We start from the raw sequence: 6,450 nt of genomic DNA, 5'->3' as shown, positions 1-6,450 counted from the left end.
CCCGCCCGGGTCGGGGCTGTGCAGCTGAGAGCGGGTTTGCGCTCGGATGCTCCCTGTGCTCGTGTTCAGGTGTCCCGGAGATGTGATTCCAGCCCAGGATGGGGTCGGTGAGGCCGCAGCTGGGCCTGGAGCCCTGCTCCCCCCAGGCACTGGGGTCCCCCCGGGCACCCCCCTGGCTGTGCCGGGGCAGGCGATGCTCTGCTGTGGGCGCAGGATCGATCCTGGGGGTCCATCCCGGTGCTCAGCACCGCAGCCTCCCCTTGTCCTGTGGGGCTCCCCTGCCCTGCCTGTGCTGAGCCCCCCCTGCCCCGGCTCCTGCCCCTGCCTGAACCCTGCCGAGCATTGACCCCAGAACTGCACCGCACCAGTGCCTGTGACATCCCCATCCCATCCCATCCCATCCCATCCTATCCTGTCCTGTCCCATCCTATCCCATCCCATCCCATCCCATCCCATCCTATCCTATCCTATCCTATCCTATCCTATCCTATCCTATCCTATCCTATCCTATCCCACTCTGTCCCATCGCATCCTATCCTATTCTATTCCATCCCATCCTATCCTGTCCTATCCCCATCTCATCCTATGCTATCCCATCCCATCTTGTTCTATCTCATCCCATCCAATCCCATCCTATCTTATTCTATCCCATCCCATCCTATCCTATCCAATCCCATCCCATCCTATGCTATCCTATGCTATGCTATCCTATCCTATCCTATCCCATCTTATCCCATCCCATCCTATCCCATACTACTTCCTATCCCATCCTATCTTACCCTATCCCATCCTATCTTACCCTATCCCATCCTATCTTACCCTATCCCATCCTATCCTATCCTATCCTATCCTATCCTATCCTATCCTATCCTATCCCATCCCATCCCATCCCATCCTACCCTATCCTATCCTATCCTATCCTATCCTATCCTATCCTATCCCATCCCATCCCATCCCATCCCATCCCATCCCATCCTACCCTATCCTATCCTATCCTATCCTATTCTATCCCATCCTACCCTGTCCCATCCCATCCCATCCCGTACCCCACCCCAAGGCCCCCACCCCACTCCCTGCCCTAGGGCTCATCCCCCCATGTCCCCTCCTCTCTCCCCTCCCTGCTGAGCTCAGCAAAAGCCCCCCCAGCCGTGGGGGGCACCGATGGGACCCCCTTTACCAGCACCCGCCCCCCGGACCCCCCCAGCCCTGCAGAGCCCAGCACCGGGCCAGGAGGACCTGGGGGGAGCTGGGCCCCCCCAGTCTCACCAGGGCCTCGCACCGGCCCCACTGCCACAGCCAACATTGACCCAGAGCAGGAGCAACCGGAGCCCAGGGCTGGGTGACCCCAGTGCCCCCCAGTGATGGGGATGGGGAGGCAGCACACAGTGACCCCAGTGCCCCCCAGTGATGGGGATGGGGGGGACACAGTGACCCCAGTGCCCCCCAGTGATGGGGATGGGGGGGCAGCACACAGTGACCCCAGTGCCCCCCAGTGATGGGGATGGGGGGGACACAGTGACCCCAGTGCCCCCCAGTGATGGGGATGGAGGGGGCAGCACTCAGTGACCCCAGTGCCCCCCCAGTGATGGGGATGGGGGGGCAGCACACAGTGACCCCCAGTGCCCCCCCAGTGATGGGGATGGGGGGGCAGCACACAGTGACCCCAGTGCCCCACCAGTGATGGGTGCAATGTGGGTCCCCCACCTCCACCCAGCTCCAAGCAGAGGGAATGGGATTCCGGAGCTTCCCCATGGAGCAGCCCCTGTCCCTCCAGCCCCCAGGAGCCCCCGTTGGGGCGCTGCTTCCCACGTGTCCCCCCCCAAAGCAAACCAGCGGGTGTTGACTCAGGTGCCCGCGCTGAGCTGGGCTTGGCTTTTCCAGCCCTTATCCCAAGGGAGCAGCTCCTTCCCTTCCAGCCCCTCCCCTCCCCTCGGTGGGGGGATCCCGGGGGATTGAGCCCCCTCCTCACACCCCACTGCCTCCAGAAGCATCCGTCCCGGGGAACCCACGGGCCGGTTCTGCAGGGGGGGAGCAGGGATCCGCCCCCGTTCCCTGTGTGGGGCCGGGCCCGGGGCACTGCGGAGCCCCCCGGCCCAGCCCTGCTCTGTGGCCCCTCTCCCCAGGGATGTTTTCCTCTCCCTCCCGCAGCCACACCTCGGATTCCTGGGATGCCCCCGGGCAGCTCCCGATCCCTGCGGTATGCGGCCGGCCCACATTCCTGCGCCGAGGATCTGCCTCCCACTGCTGCCCTTGGGAGCCGGCTCCACCGGCACTGGGACACCGCCACACCGGCACAGAGCAGCGCACGGCAGCACACACCACGGGTAACCCCACGGAGCAAGGCTGGGAGAGCTTTACCCCTTGGAGGATGCTCATCCACAGGAGGACGCAGGTCCCCAGGAGGATGCAGGTCCCCAGGAGGATGCTGGTCCCCAGGAGGATGCAGGTCCTCAGGAGGATGCAGGTCCTCAGGAGGACGCAGGTCCCCAGGAGGATGCAGGTCCCCAGGAGGATGCAGGTCCCCAGGAGGATGCAGGTCCTCAGAGGATGCAGGTCCCCAGGAGGACGCAGGTCCCCAGGAGGATGCAGGTCCCCAGGAGGATGCAGGTCCCCAGGAGGATGCAGGTCCCCAGGAGGATGCAGGTCCTCAGAGGATGCAGGTCCCCAGGAGGATGCTGGTCCCCAGGAGGATGCAGGTCCCCAGGAGGATGCTCATCCACAGGAGGACGCAGGTCCCCAGGAGGATGCTGGTCCCCAGGAGGATGCTGGTCCCCAGGAGGATGCAGGTCCTCAGGAGGATGCAGGTCCCCAAGAGGATGCTGGTCCTCAGGAGGATGCAGGTCCCCAGGAGGATGCTGGTCCTCAGAGGATGCAGGTCCTCAGGAGGATGCTGGTCCCCAAGAGGATGCTGGTCCTCAGGAGGATGCAGGTCCCCAGGAGGATGCAGGTCCTCAGAGGATGCAGGTCCCCAGGAGGATGCTGGTCCTCAGGAGGATGCAGGTCCCCAGGAGGATGCAGGTCCCCAGGAGGATGCTGGTCCTCAGGAGGATGCTGGTCCCCAGGAGGATGCAGGTCCTCAGAGGATGCAGGTCCTCAGGAGGATGCAGGTCCTCAGAGAATGCTGGTCCCCAGGAGGATGCTCATCCCCATCCTGCATCACGGTCACCCCTCCCTCTCCCCCTCCCTCCCCGGGACCAGGCCATGGGGCTGTTGGCACGCTGCCTTTTCACCCATTTCCTGACCTCTTCACTTGTTTTGGCTTCCCCATCAGGTTCCCCTTTGCAGATGGGCACCACCCTCAGGATGGGGAACAGGAACTGCATGGGCTCTGCCCTCATGAGCTGTGGGCAGAGGGATGAGCATCAGGCAACCCCTGCGTGCCCAGCACCCTGCGGTCGCCTGATCCAGCACATCAGGGAGCTCTGCCCTGCGTGGGGCAGTGATGTGGGTGCTTTGGCTTGGCTGGACCCATGAGGGATGTGGGGTGCTGGGGGAGCTGAGTGGGCACGGGAGCACTTGCAGCACCTTGATCATGGAAGCATGGAACGGGTTGGGATGAAGGGAGCTTAAAGCCCCAGCTTCTCTGGGCACCCTGTGCCAGCGCCTCAGCACCCTCCCAGGGAAGAGCTTCTGCCTAAGAGCTCAGCTCAGCCTCCCCTATTGATGGGTTTCCATGGGTATCTGTGGGTTTTCATCACAGCATTCCCAACCCAGCCCTCCCAGAGGGGTTTCTGGTTTCACACACCGGGACATGGGCACCATCTGCTCCAGCTGCTGCAGGAGGCTCCAGAGGGTCCATGGGGAGCTCGGATGTGGACCCTGCCCCAGAGCATCCTCAGATCAGCGTAGCTGATCTGAGGATGCTCTGGGGCAAGGTCCACATCCAGACTGATGCCTGGATCTAAAGCAAAGGGGAATTAGGATGAAAGGATGTAACAAATGGGGTGTACAGCAATAGGGGCAGCTCCGGGTGACTCCAGAGAGGGCCCCAGCAGGTAAATCCATGGGCAATTCCATCCGTATCATTTACGCACCCACCCCCTTTGTGCCTGTTAACCCAAGGGTGGATTTTGGGCTGGGGTCTTCCGACACCTCCTCGGGTTCCTTCTCCACCTCCATACGTGAGCAGTTCTTACCCCATGGGGTCGCAGGTTCTGCTGATGGCTGTAGCCTCCTTGTCCCCTGCTTCGTGCCCCTGGTGCTCATGGGGACCTAGGGCAAACAGGGAGCAACAACGGGGCCATGAGCCTGCTGTCAGCATTGCTCCCCCCGAGGCCAAAGCCCAGCCCTGCTAGGGAAGTCCCAAAGGATAACTCCATCCCAGCGCCTGGAATCCACAGCACTCAGCGAGCTCCCTGCTCACGGCAAGCAAATGGAGCTGCTTGTGCTGAAACCTCCCAGTAGGAATTGAGGGGGACTCGTCCTGTTGGAAAATCCCTTCTTTAAGCTAAAGAGCAGCCCTGAACACCCCTTCCTTGCTTGCATGGAGCCCTTCCTGCAGGGAGCCCGGTGGGATGTGCCGGGCTGTGACTGTTCCCCACAGTGTCACATCCATGGGGACCATCAGCAGGCACAGCAAGGCCAGGATGGATGCAGGGGCTTGGAGCAAGCTGCTCCAGTGGAAGGGGTCGGAGCCGGAGGAGCTTTAAGGTCCCTTCCACCCCAAACCAGGCTGGGATTCCAGGGATCCATGAATTAACAAGGATAAAGCCTCTTGGTGATTGGTTGCCCCAGGTGAGGGCTGCACCAGCATCCCCATCCCCACGGGCACCCGCACTGGGGGCTCAGGGCGTCCCAGCAGAACCCAAGACCCTCTTGGGGTGCTGTGGGGATGCCCCGGGGCTGGGCATCGCCCTGCTCTGGCTCTGCCCCATCCACAGGGTGGAGGGTGCTCTGCCAAGGCACCCCTAAGCCTTGTCAATGGGTGCTGCCAGCCCCTCTGTGGGTCCCCGAACCCGCCCGGATCAGCACAAGGCAAGAACCAGCTGAGGCTGCAGCCACTTCCCAAAAGCAGTGGCAGGGACAAAGCCCTGAACAGGGAAGTGGTGTGGGTTTGGGCTCCTCACCCCCACACACACACATAACCCATCCCGGGGTGGGGAAGGACGGTCACCATTCCCAATGCCACGGCTTGGGACCCAGCACCGGCGCTGCCAGGTAATGCCTGGGATGGGGCCACGGGACAGACTGCCCATGGGGCTCGTGCTGTGGGGCTGTGGTGGGTATGAGGGTGGCACTGGTTCCTCATGGGGTGCATGGTGCTGGAGGGGATGCGGCGGTGGTGGGAGCATCTTCAAGGGGCTGAGCCTCATCCCTTGCTTCTGGGGATGGGGAAGCCGCACAGAGCTCCAGGTTGTGGTCCAGGCTCGGGGATGCCTCTGGAGCGTGGGATGCAGCCGACCTGCACCCCTCGGAGCATGACCCTGGGGGAAAGCCTCGATGGCAGCAGCGGGAGGGTGGTTTGGGACTGAGGCGCTTCCAGCACGTGTGGAGGATGCAGCGATGGCCTTTGGGACCGGACAGGAGTGGTGCCGGAGCAGCGGTGGGGCAGGGCTGGGTGCATCTTTGCAATGGGAGACGGTGGAGGCTGGAGGGACCAGCACCTGAGGCTTCCCTTCTTCACGCTCAGCCCCGCTTTGGCCCCACTCCTATGGCAATGGGGGGTGAGGAGGTGGTGACCTGCTCAAAGCTGTCAGAGGAGGCCACGGGGATGCTGCGAGAGCTGGAGCAGCTCTGCTCTGGAGCCAGGCTGAGAGAGCTGGGCTGGGGCAGCCTGGACAAGAGAAGGCTCCTGAAGGGGAGACCTGAGAGCAGCTCCAGTGCCTGAAGGGGCTGCAGGAAAGCTGGAGAGGGGCTTGGGACAAGGGATGTAGGGCCAGGCCAAGGGGAATGGCTTTAACCTGCCCGAGGGGATACAAGGAGGGTGGAGGGACATTGGAAGGGGTTGAATGGAGAAGCTGTGGCTGCCCCATCGCTGGCAGTGCTCAAGGCCAGGTTGGACACAGGGGCTTGGAGCAAGCTGCTCTCGTGGAAGGGGTCCCTGCCCGTGGCAGGGGTTGGGGCTGGAGGAGCTCTAAGGTCCCTTCCAACCCAACCCATTCCATGAGTCCCTGATCCCAAGTCAGAGCCCTCCCTCGCTGCCACGCACGGGATCCTTGTGTGGACTTTGCTGGTTGATGGCAGCTCCTGCTCAGCCTGGCTGTGAGGCAGAGGGGACCCTAACGGGCTCCTTCCCTGTGTAACCTCCTCTTTCCCCTCTATCCCGGGTTCCCTTGCCCGGGCCACCCCAGGTGTCAGTGCACAGCGCATCCTGCTCCGGGTGCTCCCGGTGCCTGCCCCGGGTCCCCGCTGCCCTCAGCATGCGTCCCCCCATCACCCCCATTGCAAAACGGGTGTTGAGAAACCCCACCTAATGCCTTCATGCTGTTGATTGAGGGGCAGGGCCCCAAC

Source organism: Pezoporus occidentalis, unplaced genomic scaffold, assembly GCF_034315485.1.
Source record: "Pezoporus occidentalis ecotype Australia unplaced genomic scaffold, CSIRO_AGI_Poc_V1 ctg402, whole genome shotgun sequence".
In the NCBI taxonomy this organism is placed as follows: domain Eukaryota; kingdom Metazoa; phylum Chordata; class Aves; order Psittaciformes; family Psittacidae; genus Pezoporus; species Pezoporus occidentalis.
The sequence above is the reverse complement of the archived record's forward strand: the minus strand, read 5'-3'. Positions refer to the sequence as shown.